Consider the following 23,269-nt stretch of genomic DNA (forward strand, 5'->3'; position numbering starts at 1 on the left):
GAATATATATATTTTTTAAAAAAAATAAAACCACCAAGGAGATGTCAAGGTACTTCTGCATGCTTTGTGATGCAGGGTTTTGTTTTGTTTTTAATCGAAAGATTAGTGAATATATGTTATTTGCAATATGGTACTGTGAATTTTCTGAGCCTTTTGCTCTAGGAAAAAAAAAACATGTTTTGTCAGAGTGTTTACATCGTGGTGGTCATTATCTACCGGCTCTGTACAATTTGTCTCATTAAATCTCCATTACATCCTGTTTACCATCTCTTGCCTGGATACCTTTACTTTTTCTTTCCACTGGCTCAGTTACCTCAGTTTGGTTTATCTACCTGCCTGACATTTTCTTTAACTCCGGCCTCCTCCATTTATCTCATCGTTCTTTAGGCCAGGGATGTCCAAACTTGGCCCCTTGAAGAGTAGTGGACTTCAACTCCCAGAATTCCCCAGCCAGCAACTTGCTCATATTTATAGCTCATGCTGGCTGGGGAATTCTGGGAGTTGAAGTCCATCACTCTTCAAGGGGCCAAGTTTGGACACTGACCATGACCCATTGGGTTCATTATGAATACCATTAATTCTAACCCCACCAGTAAACCCTTATTATACCCTTCAGGTCTCCTGGGTAAACCTCTGTTTGTTTGCCTTGGGTTTTTCTTACTCACAGGATACACCCTGTATTTTTTCTCCTTACAAACAGCGCACTCCACATACATCTTGCACTGCTATGGCTTTTGCTGTGGCTTATGCCACCTAACTAGGCCTGGCATCTTCTGCGGCCCTCTGAAACTCGCATTTATTTTATTTATTTATTAATCATACTTATATACCGCACCATCTCCCGTAGGACTCAGGGCGGTTCACAGGCATATTAAAACAATATAATAAATAAGCATTAAAACCCAGTTAAAAATAAATATTATCATGGCCTGATCACTAAAGCAGTAAAAACCAGTAAAAACCCCATTAAAATTTGCTAAAACATTTTATTCTTAGGCTAGTCCAGCGCACTGAAATAATAGAGTCTTCAGTTCACGTCTGAAGGTCCGGAGGTCGGGGAGTTGTCGTAATCCCGGAGGAAGCTCGTTCCACAGGGCTGGTGCCGCCACAGAGAAGGCCCTCCCCCTGGGGGCCGCTAACCTACATTGTTTGGTCGACGGCACCCTGAGGAGGCCCACTCTGTGGGAGCGCACAGGTCGTTGGGAGGCAATCGGCGGCAGAAGGTCCACTCCCCTACGCAACAAATGTACATGAGTGTCATGTGTAGGAGCGTTCATACGTGCACATGCACAACTATTCTCCTGCCTTCCCAGGACGTTCAGGCCATCCTTCTTAACCGCTCGTGCACATATCCTTCCACCTTTCCTGATGGAGTACTGCCTTCCTGCAAACAGTATTTCATAACCCTGCCTCTCTAACCTGGATACACTTAACCAATTATGATCTAATGCAGGGACATATAGGACGTTGTACAATCTCTCTCCTATCTCAGATACATAAATGTTACCTTCCCCTTTTACAGCCGCTCTTTGACCATTAGACAGATTAACACACAGGGGTGAAATCTAATTTTTTTTTTGCTACCGGTTCTGTGGGTGTGGCTTGGTGGGCGTGGCTTGGTGGTGGTGGGGTCCATGTGACTGGGGGATTAAAAGACAGAAACTCACTAGTGATGTCCTGCTGGAGCAGGGTTGGACTAGATGACCTCCAGGTCCCTTCCAGACCTGGATTATCCTCTGAAGCTGCCTCTAGTGCCAGGTTTGTACTCCTTCCTTTCTCTCCTCCTTCCTTCCTTTCCTTCCCTGCCTCCTTTCTTTCTCACTTTCTCTCTCAAAAATGAGCCCCCCCACCCCCTGTTTTTCCTCTCAGCAGGCTCTGCTTGGTCTGTTTTTCCTCCCAGCGGCTTCCCTGAAGTTTCCCTGAAGCCTGCTGGGAGGAAAATTGGACTCCACCCCCATCCCGTTTTTTGGGTTTGCCTAGCAGAGCCTGCTGGGAGGGAAAAGTGGACTCCCCCCGCCCCTCCCCCCCCATTTTTTGACTAGCACCCAGCTGAGCTGCACAATCATCAGAAGCTTTTTTTTTTTTTACTTTTAAAAGCATTTTTTTTGGCTGAAGAAAAAATGCTTTTAAAAGTAAAAAAAAAAACCCTCTGATGATCACGTGGCTCAGCTGGGGGGGGGCAGGGATTTTTGCTACCGGATCCGCTACTGGATCAGGTGATCCAGTCCGAACCGGGACCATTTCACCCCTGCTAACACATGTTTGCATAGCTGGTTTCAAACCAGAAAACGTTTGTGGGTCATTTGCAATACGCTGACTTGCCCCCTTCTGACATGTTTCTTATTGCAGCTGCTGCACTGACCACCACATGTATTCCCCAAGTATAAGTGTATAGTTTTTCCGTTGTTACATTTGTCACCATTCAAGTTGAACGCGGTTGTGAAAGCTTGTACGGGGCTGTCAAAATGTAAAAAGCATCCCTTATTCTTTTTCCAAAACTGACAGGGTGGAGATAAAGAAGCATAGTGTTGAAAGATTCTTCTGTCTACTTGTTGTGACCCAGGCCCAAGTAAGGAGTAGGAAACTCAGTCAATGTAAAAACAAACAAACTTTATTAGCACAGCTGAGAATTAACTCATTCTCAGCGTAGTTCAAATTAAATTAAAGCAAATTCCTCCCAACACAATTCCTCAGTGCTATCACCAACCTTGGTCCAATGGTGGCTCAGACTGCTAAGACAGTCTGTTATTAACACAGCTGCCTGCAATTACTGCAGGTTCAAGCCCCACCAGGCCCAAGGTTGACTCAGCCTTCCATCCTTTATAAGGTAGGTAAAATGAGGACCCAGATTTTTGGGGGGCAATAAGTTGACTTTGTATATAATATACAAATGGATGAAGACTATTGCTTAACATAGTGTAAGCCACCCTGAGTCTTTGGAGAAGGGCGGGGTATAAATGCAAATTAAAAAAAAAAATTAGGCAAACTGCCAAAGGCCTTTTTTGGCAAAAGTTCAGAAGACGCCAGTATGAAACAAATGCAACAAGACAAAGCTATCAACGTTGTTTTCCGGCAAAGAGCCCAAATACCATTGCTGGTCTTTTAAGCCTTATGGGAGGGGCCAATCATCTCTTGGCCCTACTCCTAAGTCGTCCTCTTTGCTTGAGCTGCTCTTGCCTTCTGGCAGCTCCTCTCATGCGTGCATTAGGAACAGGCTCCTCCGGTTCCTCTGCCTCTCTATTGTCAGCCTCTGGAAGCTCTGGAGTCCGCACATCACTCCCCGATGGCCCTGGCCCCATCTCTGCCTCTGACGCAGAGCCCTCATCTGGGCCTTCCCCAGCCTCCAGGACTGGCCCATGCTCTTCCTCAGCCTCATCGCTGTCTGATTCTCTTGCCAGCTCCGCAGGCTGCTAGTGGACGACAACACTACTTCCTTCTCCCCTACTTCCCCTCTTCCCCAAAAAACAGGACAAAGTTGGTACCCATGCATTTCATCGATGTCACAAAAAATATTCCTGGCATCACGGATCACTGTGGCCTGCTGGGGTGAAAGAAACTGCAGTGTATTTTAAGCGGTGAATATTTTAAGCAACGCTCGCGTGTACGAAAAAGATTTAAGCTTTTAAAGACAGGCATGGAGAGTAATGAATTGGACGATGATTTGTAAGCAGTAATGGCTTTGTTCAAGAGACTTCTCAAAATAGCTTTCCTGAGCAGAGAAAAACAAATCAACTAGAAACTAGATGTTTCCAAATTAGAAATGAAAAAGTTGTTTATCTTTTAGCCAAGTGTGAATCACTTATTTTGCTCTGCCTATGTTAAGTCAACTTGGCCCTACTCTAGTTGCCTTCAAGAGCTTTGTTTTTTGGGACCAGAAGAAGAGCCTTTAGGGTATGCTCTCCTCTAGATTTATGTTCCCTTTGAAAATTATTCAGAAATGCTTTCAAGCACGGCATTAGGTCTCTGCTGATTATTAAAGTATCCTGCTTCCTTGATGCTTCTGCAAAACCGGTAAGGAAGGGAGGGTGGAGAGAAGTGCTATGGTTATTTTAAGAATCAAATTCACTTCAACAAATTGATTCCTTAAAGCGATGCCATCTGTTTTCAGGCTGGATCAGAAGCTTGAAAAACATCGGGCGGCTTTCATGAAGAGAAAGTCAGTTTGGTCTAGCGGTCAAGGCACCAGGCTAGAAATCAGGAGACCGTGAGTTCTAGTGCAACCTTAAGCACAAAGCCAGCTGAGTAACCTTGGACCACTCCATCTCACTTAGTGCTAGGAAAGAGGCCATGAAAGACCACTTCTGAAAAACCTTGCCAAGAAAGAAAACTGTAGAGAATTTGTCCAGCTAGTCACCAGAGTCAAAAACACACTTAAGGATATCCGTTTCACACACCCACACAAATAAACCCTTCAATGAAGAGCAGAGGTGGAGTAAGAGAGCCATGGGATGGGAGGAGTGTCCAAAAAGTCAAGCTGAAGCTGTGTCTGCAATTGAAGCCCCAGCCTTATTACATGGTACCATGTTTCAAATAGTTTAATCGTACACACAATAAGCCATCATTAAAGGTATATATCTACATATGACAGGAACCAGAAATACCTCACAGGAGCCGCTGAAGGCAGCTCCTCGAGAGTGAGGGAATACATGTCAAACTAATCCTGCCAAGACGGCAGACATAACCCTTGTAACGTCTTCCCTTTTTCATTAATACAACTATGACATATTAAAACATTATAAAACCTTATTAACCTTATAAGCATTATATATAAGCATTAAAACGATATAAAACATTGTATTATTAAAACATAAACATCCTAAAACACTGTGAAACACGCAAAGTTCCAATGCCAGCGACCGTAACATCTTCCCTTCATATTAACGCAGGTATCACCTATTAAAACATTATAAACCTTATTAAAACGTTATAAACATTATAAAACCTTGTGAAACAAGTTGCAGAGCTTCAGTTACATGGCCATGACCGCCATCTTGAATTGGAATCCCTCTTACCACCATCATGGACAACCACACCTGAGTCCTTCAGGAGAAGAGCGGTATAGAAATTTAATAAATACTAAATACACCGCTGGTTGTGCAAGATCGGAAGCCTTCTTCTAAATCCTTTGACAAAGTAACCGATAGTGGTAGACTCCAAACAGAAGTTCACGAAAGAGGGTGGTAGGTTTGACTCATAAGAAATCTGTTCCAGGTATGGAATGTGAGAGAAATTTCAACTCCAACTAATTTGCGCTTCGTCAGCTGACACTTACACTGTATTTTTAAAACCTAAATTTTCCAGTTATTGCTCCCCAATAAAAATAAATCAGCCTACAAAAAGGCATAGGTTAGCAGGAAGCATGCAGAAAATCCCATTGTATTATTTGGTGTACTCAATTTATTATGCATTTACTGAAGTAGTTTTATTTGTAAGATCAGTATCCTATCTTCTTATTACGTCAGAAAATTAATGCCAAGAACCATTTAAGCAAAACAAATTTAAGGCTCAAAGAAATGAGAAGAATGATTGAAGATATGTATAAGAAATAGAAATAATTTGAAATGAAATCGGGGCTGCTCAGCTGCCATTTCAGAAGGGAATGGAAAGGGAGAGATGAAGGAAGAAAGTAGGTAGGAAAGAGAGAGGTAGAAGAGGGGGAAAGGACAGGAAGAAGAAAGGGGAAAGAGAGAGAGTTAGAAAGGGTGGAAGAGAAGAGTGGGGAAGGAGGAGAGGAAGTAGAAAAGTGAAGGAGAGGAAGGATGAAGAAAGTAGAAGAAAGTAGAGAAGGGAGGAGGAAAGGTTGTGTTAAGGAAGGAAGTGGTAGCTGGGCAGGTCCGAATAAGTAACAAATGAAAGTTAATGACTAATGTTGAATAAGAGACTGTACATTGAATAGGTTGTTGGAAAATGGAAATAAAACTTTTTATTAAAAAAAAAAAATGAGAAGCGGAGCAAAATCCAAATTCTGAAGATTTCTCTCTCTCTTCTTCAAGAGCGTGTAATAGCATCCAGCTATTTTTCATTACAACTATAGCCAAAGTTTCTCCTGGGACCAAATCCGGACTGTACGTGTCTCCCTCTTTTTGAGTCGAAATAACGAGAATCCACTCTATGGCATTCAAAGGCAAGGATGGAGAGGGGCAAAATATGCTACCGAAATCCTTCTCATCAATCTGGATTTCATTTTAAGAACACATACCCACATCCAAAGCTGCTGCTACTAAATATCATCATTTTGCTTTAATGAATTTAAAAGTAAGGGTAGGCTGTGCCCTGGGCTATAACATATTTTCTTGCTGCGTTGCATGTCACAAGGCAACGACCGTAGTCTGCAGACTGTTCTTTAGTGCTAAATAATTGCAAAATTATTGGCCTACAGAAAAGTATTAATAATAGATGGGTGGCAGTATCGACCTAATTTCCATCATTCTTGTTACTGCATGTGGAAGAGAAACATTCTTCTTCTCCCTAAAGATGCCTCTTTTGGCAGGTTGTGGCTTCTATGCTTCATTCCTCTTTTACACAGACATTCACTTCCTCTTGCACCTAGAAAAACATTAATGTAGTGTCCAATGGTATTGGTGGAAGGAACGGGGTATGTCTACTTCAATGAAAAGAAGAACTAGTGGCAACAGATACCAGTGTTCCAATATCGCAGGGGCTGCCACAAAGAAGAGGGAGTCAAGATACAGCCCGCGAGCTGGATACAGCCCGCCGAAGCCATTAATCCGGCCCGCACGGGACCACGAACTGCCCAGCCCACATCGCCCCACCTACCCGCCGGCTCCCACCTGCCTTCTGGAGGCTGAGGAGGCCAAAAAAAGGATGCGCGGAGGCCCCGGGAGAGACACACACACACACACAAACAAAGCAGCCACATCCCTTTACTAACCTGATTTCCATCCCCAGGACCATAACAAATTAAAGTTTGAGTGTATTGTTTAATGGACTGGTAAATTGGCCATGCTCACCCAGTCACATGACCATTCTAGCCATACCCACCCAGTCACATGACCGTTCTAGCCACACCCACCCAGCAGGTCCGGCCCCCCAACAGTCTGAGGGATCATGAATTGGCCCCCTGTTTAAAAAGTTTGAGGACCCCTGAACTAGTGTATCAGTCCATCCAATATATAAACTGGTTGACTGTGAACGATTTAAATTTAAAAATACATCATAAAGCCAAACCAAGAAAGACCAGTTATAATAACAACAGCTCTGTTATTCTTCTCTGCACTCTTTCTAGGCTCTCAGCCAGTGGTGGGATTCAGCCGGTCCCCCCGGTTCGAATGAACCGGTTGTTAAATTACTACTCTCTCTCTCCCCCCCCAGCTATCAAAGTGGATCCTGGGTGCTGCACTGTGCTGCAATGGAGAAATGAGCAACAACACGAGAGAAGGCCATTTTCCCTCTTTCTTCTCCCTGGTCTTCTTCTTCCCTCGTGCCGTCCACTCCATTGCTCATTTCTCCATTGCACTGCAGCATCCAGGATCCACTTTGATAGCGATGGGGGGCGTCATTTAACAATCAGTTCTCCCAGGGTCAGGTTGGCCATCGTGGGCGGCTCGTCCCGCATGTGCGGTGGAGCTGGAGGATGGGGATGGACCACGCCTCCCACAACAACCAACCTGACCCTGGGAAAACCGGTTGTTAAATTATTTGAATTCCACCATTGGTCTCAGCATATATATATATTTTGTGACCAGAACTGGACGCAAATGTGAGTCTTAGTATTGCTATACAGTATAAAGCAGTCCTATCACTTTGCGTGATCTTGATACTAGTGCTCTGTTGAGGCAGCCTAGGACTGCGTTGGCTTTTTTTACAGCTGCAGCACATTGCTGGCTCATACATAAGTGGTGGTCCAGCAGGACACTTAGACCCTTCGCACAGATGCTACTGTTGAGCAAGGTCCCACCTATTCTAGACTTGTGCATTTGGTTTTTCTTGCCTATATGCAGGCCCAGGGGTGGTATTCACTTACCTTCGCTACGGGTTCGCAAATGTGCATGCGCAGAGCGTCAAAAACTGGATGGGATGACGTCCGGGCAGGTGGGTGGAGCCTCCCGCAGCTGCCGCTACCGGTTCGCTCGAACCGGATAAAACCGGCTGAATATCACCACTGTGTAGGACCTTACTTTTCTCACCACTGAATTGCATTTTATTGGATAGGGCTCAGGGTTCAAGTCTTTGTCAAGATCCTTCTGTACCTTGTACCAGGAGTCTCCAACCTTGGCAACTTTAAGACTTGTGGACTTCAACTCCCAGAGTTCCTCAGCCAGCAAAGCCATGCCCTGCCTTGTACAACAGCGTTGGTTGTAAATTGTGTTTCTCAACCAGTAATAGAAATATTAATATACCTTCATGTTGCTTCAGGTTTCGTGGATCAGTTGGGCTCCTAAATGGACGTTCTCTCCCATCCATTCAGATTTCTTCTTTTTGTTTTATCCTAATGCTACTACAGATTAAATAATGTTCACAAGTACATTTTTCATACGTTGTAATTAGAATTCTCAAAAGTAGCTAACCTTCAGCCATTTTAAAGATTCATAATTTCCGTTTGTGTTATTTCTATATGAAAATGGCAAATCGCCATTTTTGAGCCAGAGAAAATACGTGTCACAATAAATAGCTTTTACTTCTCTTGTATATTGGTGAGAGCTCTCTCTCCTTAATTCCTCCCTCCGTTGAAGTTTTGAAATCAGAAGCCCATCCAGATAAGCGATTCCTCATGTTTTCTGCACAAATCATTTGTGTTGACTGACACAAATACTTATCTGCATGAGTAGATAAGTTCACATGCGGGAGTGTGATATTGAAATATTGGAAGCAGAAACTGTGAATGAGTTTAGAGATTGTTTCCAAATAATGAAATTACTTTTACTTTTTAAACATGCCACCCACACCTAAATGCCTCTGTGGTGTGTGTGTATTTGTCTGTGTGTCTGCATCACTTTGGATTTAAGGGAAAATGCTGCTTTGGATAGGGGGAGAGAGTTACTCATGTCTTTAAAGCAGATGCATCTGGGGTGGTGTTGCTACCGTCGACAGCTACAACGTGAACCCGTGAGGAAAAAATATCTGATTTGGAATCCATCCATGTGCATTCCATTTTTCTAAGGCACTGTGCAGCCCACGTGCAGACCTATAGAACAAAAATATTAAAGGCCTGGATAAAAATGAAATGTGAACCCTTCTGTAATCGCTAGGGGGCGCTCTCAATTCCAAGAACAAGCTGTACCATGTTATCCAAGCCTGCCTTGGATAACACTCTCTCTGCCAGGGGCATCCATGACAGCACTTTCAAAAGGTTCCCCATTGAAGAAAATCTGGCGTTAGTTTGATGGGTTTAAGGCCGTCTTGGGACTTGAGCCTAGACCAGGGGTCTCCAACCTTGGTCCCTTTAAGACTTGTGGACTTCAACTCCCAGAGTCCCTCAGCCAGCAAAGCTGGCTGAGGAACTCTGGGAGTTGAAGTCCACAAGTCTTAAAGGGACCAAGGTTGGAGACCCCTGGCCTAGACCATTTCCTCTGACAATATTCACAACCAGAATGGGACAACTTGCTACGTCCCCGGCCAACTCGCCACAGGACAATTTAACAATTCACTTTAATTATTCAAAATAAATTTAAAAATATTTTGAATGTTTGTCACTCACATTTCATTCTGGCCATCCTTTTGCATCCTTCCTCGAATGATTCCATTCCACCGCGGCAAGTTGGCTGTGGCGAATCGTCACAGACCCGTCCGCAACAGACCACTCTTCCGCCAGTCCCTGCTGTCTCCTTTTATAGGTGCCCTCTCCAGTGGTGGGATTCAAACAATTTAGCAACCGGTTCTCTGCCCTAATGACCGGCTGGGTGGGCGTGGCCATGGTGGGCGTGGCCACAGGACAGGCAGCACTCGGCCGCCCCTCCCACACCCCATTTTGGGCCTAGTAGGCCCCCCTGCAGCCTCCTGGGAGCAAAAACAGGCCACGGGTGGGCCACACCGCACTCCCACACCCCATTTTGTGCCTAGTAGGCCTCCCTGCATTTACCCAGAAGCCAAAATGGGGCACATGAGGACTCCTGGAAGAGGCAGGGAGGGGAGGGGCCAGCCAGCAATTTAACTACCGGTTCGCCCGAACCGGCTGAATCCCACCACTGGCCCTCTCCTCTTTGCAAGCTAGCCAAGAAGGGAATAGCCAGGTTCTGACTCAAGAGTTCCCTGGTGAAGGGCAGACAGGCTCCGTGGTGAGGGCAGCCTTGAAAATGCAGCTTGTGTTGCCAGAAGGAAAATGTTTTTGAGAGACCGCTCTGCAGCTTAAGGGGGAAGGGATGCAAGGCAAACCCAACTCTTCATTGGCTTCTTCCAGCCATAAAGCAGTTGGACAATTCATACACACGTTAAACCCGAAGCGAAGCAAACACTTTTTGTGCTTAGACTCGTAATGCTGAAGTCATGCCACAATTTCTCTTCGACCCTTTTTCAGGAAAGGTGGGGAGTTTTTTTTAAGGGGCGAAATTCATGGCGGAAAGCCAGCAGTGGCTTAATGCTCTCCTTCTGATTTGGGCCAGATGTATATAAAAACCATGACCCTAAAAGCGATCAAAAATTCAACGTTGGATTTTAGTAGCGTGATCCAAGGCTGTTTTGAGAATTGCAAGAATGACTCTTTGCAATACCTCATTGGGCAGTGAGTTGCCAAACCCTGGTGCTGTGGTCCGCCAGCAGCCTGCGGAGCTGGCAATGGAGTCAGACAGCGATGAGGCTGAGGAAGAATATGGGCCAGTCCTGGAGGCTGGGGAAGGTCCGGATGAGGGCTCTGCATCAGAGGCTGAGGTGGGGCCAGGGCCATCGGAGAGTGATGTGTGGACTCCAGAGCCTCCAGAGGCTGGCAGTAGTGAGGCAGAGGAACAGGAGGAGCCTCTTCCTAATGCACGCATGAGAAGAGCTGCCAGAAGGCAAGAGCAGCTCAAGCAAAGAGGACGTCTCAAGAGTAGGGCCAAGAGATGATTGGTCCCTCCCATAAGGCTTAAAAGACCAGCAACGGCGTTTGGGCTCTCTGCTGGAAAACAATGTTGATAGCTTTGTCTTGTTGCATTTGTTTTGTATCGGTGTCTTGTGAACTTTTGCCAAGAAAGGTCTTTGGCAGTTTGCCTAATTGGACCAAGGTTGGTGATAGGACTGAGGAATTTGTGTTGGGAGGAATTTGCTTTAATTTAGTTGGACTACGCTGAGAATGAGTTAATTCTTAGCTATTCTAATAAAGTTTGTTTGTTTTTTCACTGACTGAGTTTTCTACTACTTACTTGGGCCTGGGTCACAACACCTGGCTTAATGCAACGTGCGAACCTAGCTGGTGTATAAAATCTTTTTCGTGGTCCCTTCGCTCTCACAGTGGGGAGCACTCAGTCATGCTCCTTATCCAATGTAAGATGCTGCAGAGGGAGAAAAAATTCCTTTTTTTTTTTCTTTAACCTCTCCCTTCTTCCTTAGTTACTATCATTGCCAGCCATCACATGTGAAACAGCTTGAATTACTCAGGAATTGCTAATGTGTATAAAAACTTCAGCACAAAACGTCATTCCTGTGTTTGAACCACACAGGCTTGCTATGTAAATTTTGTAGTCTTATAATGGATTTGCAGAAATATTTTTCCCATTACGAGGCACATACTTTCCTAAATCAAGCCCACATGACATTCAAAATTGGTATCTATGATGTCTGTCTTTCTGTCTGTCTGTATATCTATCTATCTATCTGTCTCTATCTATCTATATCTATCATCTACCTATCTAACTAACTACCTACCTATCATCCATCCAGCCATCCATCCTTTTCACTCACTCACTCTCTTTCTCTCCCTACCTACTTAATCCATCCATCCATCCATCTATCTATCTATCTCTATCATCTATCTACCTACCTACCTACCTATCATCCATCCATCTACCTACCTACCTATCATCCATCCCTCTCTCTCTCTCTCTCTTTCTCTCTCTCTCTCCCTACCTACCTACCTATCATCCATCCATATCTGTCTGTCTATCTATCTATCTATCTATCTATCTATCTATCTATCTATCTATCTATCTATCTATCTATCTATCTCTATCTATCTATTTATCTATCATCTACCTATCTATCTATTTATCTATCTATCTTTCTCTCTCTACCTACCTATCATCCATCCATCCATCCATCTATCTATCTCTATCATCTATCTACCTACCTACCTACCTATCATCCATCCATCTACCTACCTACCTATCATCCATCCCTCTCTCTCTCTCTCTCTCTTTCTCTCTCTCTCTCTCCCTACCTACCTACCTATCATCCATCCATATCTGTCTGTCTATCTATCTATCTATCTATCTATCTATCTATCTATCTATCTATCTATCTATCTATCTATCTATATCTATCTATTTATCTATCTATCATCTACCTATCTATCATCTACCTATCTATCTATCATCTACCTATCTATCTATCTATCTATCTATCTATCTATCTATCTATCTATCTATCATCTATCTATCTACCTACCTACCTACCTATCATCCATCCATCTATGGATGGAAATAAGAGGGTATTTTAACATAACAAAAACAAAATAACAGAGTTGGAAGTCATGGATCTCTTGCACAAGCAGGAGAGATTATACCATTCTGGACAAATGGCTATCCAGTCTCTTGTTACACATGTGCACACATGCGCACATACGCATACACGCACACACAAACTCTCTCATAGTAATGTCAGAAGAAAAGATGGGGAAAATGCATAATCCCAAAACTCACTATATCGGGAAATGAAGTTGCTTCAGTAACTTATTCTAGATGGCATCTGCCTACATTTCTCTTTTCACTTGGTTTTAAAGGAAATCTAATTTCTTATGCATATTTTCACAACTAACAAGATAATGTTGAATCATGAGATTTTCTAATTCAGTGGTGGGGATTATAACTGTATTAATCAATTAATCAATCAATCAAATATTTATTTTAGCATAGAGTAGAACAGAACATATGTGTAGACAGCTTTTGAGCATAATGCTAGAAACAAGAAACACATATTATTTGGTAGTATGCCCCATTAAAATGACTGAATGCTATATCTGCTATATCATTTCTTGTGCTGGAAGAAAATTCATCAGGAAGAAACTTTCAGGGGATTGCATATGTGTGTGTGTGTATGTGTGTGTGTGTGTGTGTGTGTAGTGCAGAGAAGAGCAACAAAGATGATTAGGGGACTGGAGGATAAAACATATGAAGAACGGTTGCAGGAACTCGGTATGCCTAGTTTAATGAAAAGAAGGACGAGGGCAGACATGATAGCAGTGTTCCAATATCTCAGGGGCTGCCACAAAGAAGAGGGAGCCAAGCTATTCTCCAAAGCACCTGAGGGTAGAACAAGAAGCAATGGGTGGAAACTGATCAAGGAGAGAAGCAACTTAGAACTAAGGAGAAATTGCCTGACAGTTAAAACAATTAATAAGTGGAACAACTTGTCTCCAGAAGTTGTGAACGCTGCAACACTGGAAATTTTTAAGAAAATGTTGGATAGACATTTGTCTGAAATGGTGTAGGGTTTCCTGCCTGGGCAGGGGGTTGGACTAGAAGACCTCCAAGGTCCCTTCCAACTCTGATATTATTATTATTATTATTATTATTATTATTATTATTATTATTATTATTATTATTTATAGAATAGAATAGAATAGAATAGAATAGAATAGAATAGAATAGAATAGAATAGAATAGAATTTTTATTGGCCAAGTGTGATTGGACACACAAGGAATTTGTCTTGGTACATATACTCTCAGTGTACATAAAGAAAAACAAAAGATACCTTCATCAAGGTACAACATTTACAACACAAATGATGGTCATAGGATACAATTTAACACTTAATGATAGAATAGAATAGAATAGAATTTTTATTGGCCAAGTGTGATTGGACACACAAGGAATTTGTCTTGGTGCATATGCTCTCAGTGTACATAAAAGAAAAGATACGTTCATCAAGGTACAATATTTACAACACAATTGATGGTCAATATATCAATATAAATCATAAGGATTGCCAGCAACAAGTTATAGTCATACAGTCATAAGTGGAAAGAGATTGGTGATGGGAACTATGAGACGATTAATAGTAGTGCAGATTCAGTAAATAGTTTGACAGTGTTGATGGAATTATTTGTTTAGCAGAGTGATGGCCTTCGGGGAAAAACTGTTCTTGTGTCTAGTTGTTCTGGTGTGCAGTGCTCTATAGCGTCGTTTTGAGGGTAGGAGTTGAAACAGTTTATGTCCAGGATGCGAGGGATCTGCAAATATTTTCACGGCCCTCTTCTTGATTCGTGCAGTATACAGGTCCTCAATGGAAGGCAGGTTGGTAGCAATTATTTTTTCTGCAGTTCTAATTATCCTCTGAAGTCTGTGTTTTTCTTGTTGGGTTGCAGAACCGAACCAGACAGTTATAGAGGTGCAAATGACAGACTCAATAATTCCTCTGTAGAACTGAATCAGCAGCTCCTTGGGCAGTTTGAGCTTACTGAGTTGGCCCAGAAAGAACCTTCTTTGTTGTCCTTTTTTAATGATGTTTTTGATGTTAGCTGTCCATTTTAGATCTTGCAATATGATAGAACCTAGAAATTTGAAGGTTTCTACTGTTGATACTGTGTTGTCTAGTATTGTGAGAGGTGGGAGTATGGAAGGGTTTCTCCTAAAGTCTACCACCATTTCTACGGTTTTGAGTGTGTTCAGTTCCAGATTGTTTTGGTTGCACACAAGGCTTAATACAACACTTAATGATAAGCATAGGGTACAAATAAGCAATCAGGAACAATCAATATCAATATAAATCATATATAATATACATTATACATAATATATTATATATATATATAAGAGTCACAGTGGCGCAGTGGTTAAAATGCAGTAGTGCAGGCTACTTCTGCTGACTGCCGGCTGCCTGCAATTTGCCAGTTAGACTCTCACCAGACTCAAGGTTGACTCAGCCTTCCATTCTTCCCAGGTTGGTAAAATGAGAACCCAGACTGTTGGGGGCAATAGGCTGACTCTGTAAACCGCTTAGAGAGGGCTGTAAAGGACTGTGAAGCGGTATATAAGTCTTAAGTGCTATTCCTATTGCTTTATGCAAACATATACATGTACATATTCTATCCATTTTACCATCTCACATTACACCAGCCATGGTAGATTGTAGCCCATAATTTTTAACGATGAGAGCTTCATCCTGCAGTTTATTGATTCAGGATAATAAGAATGTTGCACAGAAGCCAGTTGATAATTTATCAGCCCACAGGACCAGCTTGGTAGATTAGAAACCATAACCAAGGAAGGAGCCTTCATACGTCAATGGGTTAATTTGGAATGCAAAAACAACAGAGGAGGAGGAGGAGAAGGAGGAGGAGGAGGAGGAAGAAGGAGAAGAAGAAGAAGAGGAAGAGGAAGAAGAGGAGGAAGAGGAAGAAGAAGAGGAGGAAGAGGAAGAAGAAGAAGAATCACATCATTAAAGATATTTATGACAAGTGTCAAATGGAAACTCAACCTTAAATGATGTAACTGCAACAATGAGCAGTAGTGAATGTCCAATACTATCACTAAAGCCACGGTTGTGAACAGAATTTAGGTAGAATTGGGTATGATCGGACAAGTCTGTTCTAAAGCTGCAGAGCTTTCTGTTCTGCATCGAAGCTTGTAGCCACACTTCTATTTCCAGATTCGCTGTGTTTTAATTCTGACCTTTCTCTAAGGAACCGAACCCAAAATCGGTACTGACATCTCCACACATGCGTCTGTGTATTGTTTGCTCACTGCCAGGAGTTCGATTCTGACTGGCTCCAAGTTGACTCAGCCTTTCATCCTTCCAAGGTCAGTAAAATGAGGATCCAGACTGTTGAGGGCATTCTTTATTTATTTATTTATTTATTTATTTATTAAATTTTTATATTCTGTTGACATAAACTGCCCGGTGAATGTTGTAAAGCACTTTGGGGCAATATATAAGCCTAGTTGCTATTGCTATTGCCACTGAAAAACTGATTTCACTGCTCTGCATGGAAACTTCTGCATTGTACACATGGAGAAGGAGGAAGACTTGGGTAATACATTTAGATGCAAACCTATTTTAGTGTTAAACTAGCTTCTATGCACCTCTATAACTGTCTGGTTTAGTTCTGCAACCCAACAAGACAGACACAGACACAGACATCAGAGGATAATTAGAACTGCAGGAAAAACAATGGCTACCAACCTGCCTTCCATTGAGGACCTGTATACTGCACGAGTCAAAAAGAGGGCTGGGAAAATATTTACCCCTCACATCCGGGACATAAACTGTTTCAACTCCTACTCTCAAAACGACGCTACAGAGCACTGCACACCAGAACAACTAGACACAAGAACAGTTTTTCCCCGAACGCCATCACTCAGCTAAACAAATAATTCCCTCAACACTGTCAAATTATTTACTACGTCTGCACTACTATTAATCTTCTCATCATTCCCATCACCCATCTCCTTCCACGTAGGACTGTATGATTGTAACTTTGCTGCTTGTATCCTTACGATTTATATTGATATTGATTGTTTCCTGATTGTTTATTTGTACCCTATGACTATCATTAAGTGTTGTAACTTACGATTCTTGATGAACGTATCTTTTCTTTTATGTACACTGAGAGCATATGCACCAAGACAAATTCCTTGTGTGTCCAATCACACTTGACCAATAAAAATTCAATTCTATGCTATGCTATGCTATGCTATGCTATGCTATGCTATGCTATGCTATGCTATGCTATGCTATGCTATGCTATGCTATGCTATGCTAGTATGACCATCCATCAGTCAATTAAATAATATATGCATTCCTGCCTTTTCATTTGGTAACCTAACCCTCCCCCCCTTTTAACCATATATAAATATCACTGTTGGGATGTCTAATGCAATCTGCTGCGGTAGCCTTTATGAACGAATTTGAATTTAATAACGAATGAATTATGAATTTAGTAATTTATAAATTCATATTTATTTTAAAAAGGAAAATGTATTTAAAAGAGATCCTCATTGCATTCAATGTGGTTTATTAATATGCTTACACAACATGATTTTCCAGAAGTTGATATCTGAGATTTCTTGAGGGACTTTTTGAAGTCTCTCCAAGATCTACCAATAATAGCAGCCACAACAGTTCCTGTACAGCTGTGTATAACTAAGGCCTTCACCTCATTAAATACCTGCAGCATCTTCATACCACAAGCCAGCCATCATTAGCGTGATATGAAACCTAACGTAATAGTATGAGAGAAATCCACATCCTGACCTCTGGACATTCCTCTTGTATTAGTTAAGACAGCCTCATCATCAGTTCCCATAGGGACCATGAGTAAAAGATTCAGAAAGACTTCATTTTAAGAACCTGGGAGCTGAATTGGACTCTAAGGATTTAAAAAGGCAACTTAATTGAGTTATCCTTTGGTTGAGGATATTTCTGTCCTCAGAAATTCTCGTTAGACTGGGGAAGAATCTTACTTTCTATAAAGGTAGGTAGCTAAGTACCTCCCATTTCCTCCCAATGTAATTTTGAACAGTGAAGATTGGCAATTTAAGAAAATACTATATGCCATTGGTGGGGAATGACCCAAGTAAAAAAAAAAATCCAGAATCTTTGTTTGAATTCAGAAGGCTCTAACTTCCATTTAGTATGTAGGTCAAAAACTATGTGTATTCTCTCAAGACAGTCTGCTAGATAAATTTTGTTAGTGTGTTAATAGAGGAATCCTGGATCTAAATTAAGAGCAATTCATTAATCTAACTAGGACATGTTTCTGAGTTTGTTAGGTTTGGAACATACATCTGCAGCTGGGCATATAATCCGGAAAGTTATTTAAAAGAAAATAAGATTTAAATAGTTACATCCTTGTCATATTTGATATTAACTTCAAATGCACCTCTAGAGATTGGATTTTGGGGTTTTTTTTTTGTGATTTACTCTCCAGATAAACAATGGTAATAATAGCAATAGCACTTAGACTTATATACTGCTTCATAGTGCTTTTACAGCTCTCTCTAAGCAGTTTACAGAGTCAGCCTATTGCCCCCCAGCAATCTGGGTCCTCAATTTACCGACCTCAGAAGGATGGAAGGCTGAGTCAACCTTGAGCCTGTGAGATTGGAACTGCCGAATTGCATCTAGCAATCAATTGAAGTAGCCTGCAATGCTGCACTCTAACCACTGCGCCACCTCGGCTCTTATAAGAGTACAAAATCCTATTAAGAGTACAAAATCTCAAAAGTTTTTTTTTTATTATTTACATTTATACCCCGCCCTTCTCCGAAGACTCAGGGCGGCTTACAGTGTATAAGGCAATAGTCTCATTCTATTTGTATATTTTTACAAAGTCAACTTATTGCCCCCCCAACAATCTGGGTCCTCATTTTACCTACTTTATAAAGGATGGAAGGCTGAGTCAACCCTGGGCTGGGCTTGAACCTGCAGTAATTGCAGGCTGCTGTGTTCTAATAACAGGCTTCTAACAGCCTGAGCTATCATGTAGTGGTACTAGTCTACAAGTATTAATATTATCCCAATTATAGGTATCTTTATTTCATGCGTACTCAGCACAGAAGCAGATGTTGCGATGCATTATATGTATGGATCCAAGTAGTGCGGCCTTTTGTAATTGTGTCATTACGGGGTGAAGTAAAACCATTGTGTGGTCAACTCAGTTGATGTAACCCTCTGATAACATTGCATTTTCCAGTGCAGACCGAATTGGAACATAGTCTAAAAAAGATGTATTGTCTTGGGGATTCTTCATACATAAACTAACTTGGATGCATTTTTATTTATCTTTAATTGATTTTTAATCAATAACAAAAAGAAAAGAAACACAAAACATAAAAACGATAGTGATACATTGTCAAAAAGAAGAAAAAAGTGCTCTAATAAAAAAGTAAAAAAATACAACAAAACACATTGTCATTTTTGTGTGTGTGTGTGTGTGTGTGTGTGTGTACAAATACATACATACATACATACATACATACACACAAACAGTGGTGAAATTCACATTTTTTACTAACGGTTCTGTGGGCGTGGCTTGGTGGATGTGGTGGGCGTGGCAGGGGAAGGATACTGCAATATCTCCATTCCCTCCTCACTCCTGGGGGAAGGATATTGCAAAATCTCCGTTCCCACCAGCCAAAGGTGGTATTTGCCGGTTCTCCGAACTAATCAAAATTTCTGTTACCGGTTCTCCAGAACCCGAGGTCTCACTCATCATCTTCAGGCTGGTGCTTTCGGCTTCATGCTTATGCGAGCAAAGCATGGTCGGAGCTGCCGTCTCTCTATAAATATTGGTGGGGAGGTGGGGAGTGTTGCTGTAAGCGGGTTGGTTGACTGTGTGGTTGCATTTTGATTGGTAGATAGAGTGGGTGTTTGCAGATTAGTTGGCTATAGAGAGACAGCAGCTCCGACCATGCTTTGCCCGCACAAGCACAAAGCCGAAAGCACCAGCCTGAAGATGATGAGTGAGACCTCATCAAAACATCGCCAAGATACTCTCAACCTTACACGGGAAAAGACCCGAATATGCCAAGACCTACATACCTATACCCGTGAAAACTTACGAAAACAAATATATACATATACATATACATATCTAATGCAAACATAGTCATGTATGTTTCTAATACATTTACAATATATTCAGAAAGTATTCAGACCCCTTCACTTTTGTCAATTTTGTCATGCTGCAGCCTGATTCTACAGTTCATTTTTTCTCATTAGTCTACACTCTGTACCCCATAATGACAAAGTGAAAACAGACTTTTACAAAGATCTGTAAATTTATTAAAAAGAAAAAAAAGAAACTGGAATAGCACATTGGCATAAGTATTCAGAACCTTCTCCTGCCGCGCATGTCCGCTCATCTCCCGCTTGTAGGGCAGAGATCCTAAAATCAGCTGGCCGGCGGGAAGCATACACGCATGCACAGTGGAGCTGAGCTGGGCAACGGCTCGCGTGCCCGCAGAGAGGGCTCCATGCCATAGGTTCGCCATCCCAGCCCTATAGCATTTCAGAAAGGTGGCTGTCCATTCTTTTCTTAAAAACCTCCAGTGGTGAAGCCCCTACAACATTTGAAGGCAAGCTGAGACCCTAGAAAGTGTACAGAGAAAAACAGCAAAGTTGATAACGGTTGTCCAATCTCTTTTTTAAAATCTCCAGTGTTGGATCACCCACAATTTCTGGTGGCAAGCCGTTCCACTGGTTAATTGTCCTCACTGTTAGGAAGTTTCTCCTTAACTCCAGGTTGCTTGTCTCCTTGATCAGTTTCCATCCATTGTTTCTTGTTGTTGTGGTCCACCAGCAGCCTGCAGAGCTGGCAACGGAATCAGACAGCGATGAGGCTGAGGAAGAGCGTAGGTCAGTCCTGGAGGCTCGGGAGTGAGGTGTGGACTCCAGAGCCTCCAGAGGCTGACAGTAGTGAGGCAGAGTCACAGGAGGAGCCTGTTCCTAGTGCACGCGTGAGAAGAGCTGCCAGAAGGCAAGAGCAGCTCAAGCAAAGAGGACGACTCGGGAGTAGGGCCAAGAGATGATTGGCCCCTCTCATAAGGCTTAAAAGACCAGCAACGGCGTTTGGGCTCTTTGCCGGAAAACAACGTTGATAGCTTCGTCTTCTTGCATTTATTTTGTATCATATTTTGTATTTATTTTGTCTTTTGAAAGAAAGGCCTTTGGCAGTTTGCCTAATTGGACCAAGGTTGGTGATAAGACTGAGGAATTTGTGTTGGGAGGAATTTGCTTTAATTTAGTTGAACTAAATCTAGTTGAACTTGAATGAAGTAATTCTCAGCTGTTCGAATAAAGTTTGTATGTTTTTACACTGATTGAGTTTCCTACTACCTACTTGGGCCTGGGTCACAACATTTGTCTTACCTTCTGGTGCTTTGGAATGTGTGTTCCAAATTATGTGTGCATTAGGTCTCTAGCAGTATCATAGAGGCAAGCACGAGGATGTGATGAGACACATTTGTTGTTTGGTTAGAATGCAAATCAAGGATTAACCTCCCATTTCCTTATGAGGAAGGAGTCCAAAAAGCTAAGAGAATGTGTGGAGGCAGACAATTTAGAGATGCAGTAGAATCTTGTACAGAGTAAAAAGGGTGGGAGATATAATTTTGGGCTACCAAATCTGGTGGCCATACTCCAGATCAGGGGTCTCCAACCGTGGCAACTTGAAGACTTGTGGACTTCAACTCCCAGAGTTCCTCAGCCAGCTTTGCTGGCTGAGGGACTCTGGGAGTTGAAGTCCACAAGTCTTCAAGTTGCCAAGGTTGGAGAGCCCTGCTCCAGATGACCACCATATGGTAGTTTTAGATGTTTGGTCTCTCTCTCTATTGGTGGTCTTATGGATATATGCAGCCATTTCTAGTAGCTGCGTGTAAACCCTTTTGACAGTCGCTTTATGATTAAACAGAGGGAAGGAAAGATGTTGTCGATTGATTTCTTTCAAGAGAAATAAGTGACGTGTTATCTGTTCATACAGTCTATCGTTCAAATGCCTAATTATTCATCATCTCCTGAACGCCCAAGAGAAAGAAGGAAAGAATAGATAAGGGATAAGAAAGGAGGCGACACCAACTTCAAACCGATACCTCAGTGTCAAATAGGTCTGATGTGTATCATTCTGAGGGGAATGACTGAGAGTTCTTAAAATATAGGCATTTATCCTCAAAATAAGGGATTATTTTGCTGCAAAGGCAAGGATTTTTTTATCATTTTGCCTTTTTTTCTGAATCTTGAGCTTACGAGAAGGTTTCAAGAGGAATTTTTTTCCCACTTGGCCTGGAAAGGCTCAACAATGCCAGAATAAAACGATCTCATCTGTAAAATGGGTTAATTGCCACATTCTTGAAATATCAACAGTCTGCTACAAACAAACAAAAACCCACCTTGACTGGGAAGTGGCTCACCAAGCTAATGGGAAGTGGCTGGGAAGTGGCTCACCAGGCTAATGCAGCCTGTTATTAACACACAGCTGCCTGCAATTACTGCAGGTTCTAGTCCCACCAGGCCCAAGGTTGACTCAGCCTTCCATCCTTTATAAGGTAGGTAAAATGAGGACCCAGATTGTTGGGGGGGCAATAAGTTGACTTTGTATATAAATATACAAATAGGATGAGACTATTGCCTTACACAATGTAAGCCGCCCTGAGTCTTCGGAGAAGGGCGGGATATAAATTCAAATAAAAAAAACTGTAATTATATTTTTCTCTTTGTCACACTTTTTGCACAGACAAGCCCTTTAAAATCAATAAACTGACATGCATGTAGGTCTGCATTGGATTTTAACCGGTGTGTTTTAGCACATTACCATCTTTTAATAAACCTTGTAAATAGGTCACAGTTATTCCCACTTTAGAAATGAGAGCAGTTGTTGTTTATCATCTTATCAGGAACATGCAACAAATCTATATCTGATCTGGTTTCCTGCAGCCGGTTCTAACATAATTGTCCTCTGAAGCCATTTTAGTTCTGGTACATAACTTTATTAAGATTCTGATTCCGCTCCCATGAGTTTAGCGTTAGCTGTCAAAATCTGAGACAAAGCAGTCCAAACTACAAGATCAAACCTATTTATTTATTACATCATGGAAATGTTAGCAGCAAAATGAATAATATTAGGCAGTATTATTAGTAACAGGCAACAAGATGATTATTAGGTGTATTTAGCTTTAGTTTGCTCTGTAGCTTTATAGCAAGACAATATTAATGTTCTTTTTTTAAAAAAAATCAATATTTTACAGTAGCTGTAATGCAGAAGTATTATACTGTATAGAAATCAGAAAGTCTTTTGATAAACATCATATTTTTCACTGAAGAAAGTTGAACAAGGAAACAGGTCAACAAGCAAACCACATTTGCTTACTTGTGTTATTTACTTTTCCTCACCATGCTGGAGAAGAATTAAAACGAGTTAACTATGAAGAATAGCATCGTTCTTCTTTAGACCTGGCCCGCAATCTTAGGACGAAGGCTGCAAAATTAGCAATGAGAAAAAAATATATATTAAGATTGCTAAAAACAGGGAATTTAAAGTTGGTTTGTTTGATCAAGGTTAAAGAAGATACATTGCTAACTCTGGGAACTCTTAATAAAAGATGAGGGAAAGAAAAAAAAGAAAGAAACATTTTGTGCTATTAACAGAATAGCCTTGTTCTGAAATTCGTGCCTAGTAATTATAGC

General features: G+C 41.8%; 1 protein-coding gene across 2 annotated transcripts in view; it reads left to right on the top strand.

Moving 5' to 3' along the window:
* The window catches only part of SCFD2 (sec1 family domain containing 2), a 236,762-nt gene that overhangs the window by 181,740 nt on the left and 31,753 nt on the right, over window positions 1-23,269 (top strand). The window lies entirely within an intron of this gene.

Source organism: Ahaetulla prasina, chromosome 8, assembly GCF_028640845.1.
Source record: "Ahaetulla prasina isolate Xishuangbanna chromosome 8, ASM2864084v1, whole genome shotgun sequence".
Taxonomy (NCBI): domain Eukaryota; kingdom Metazoa; phylum Chordata; class Lepidosauria; order Squamata; family Colubridae; genus Ahaetulla; species Ahaetulla prasina.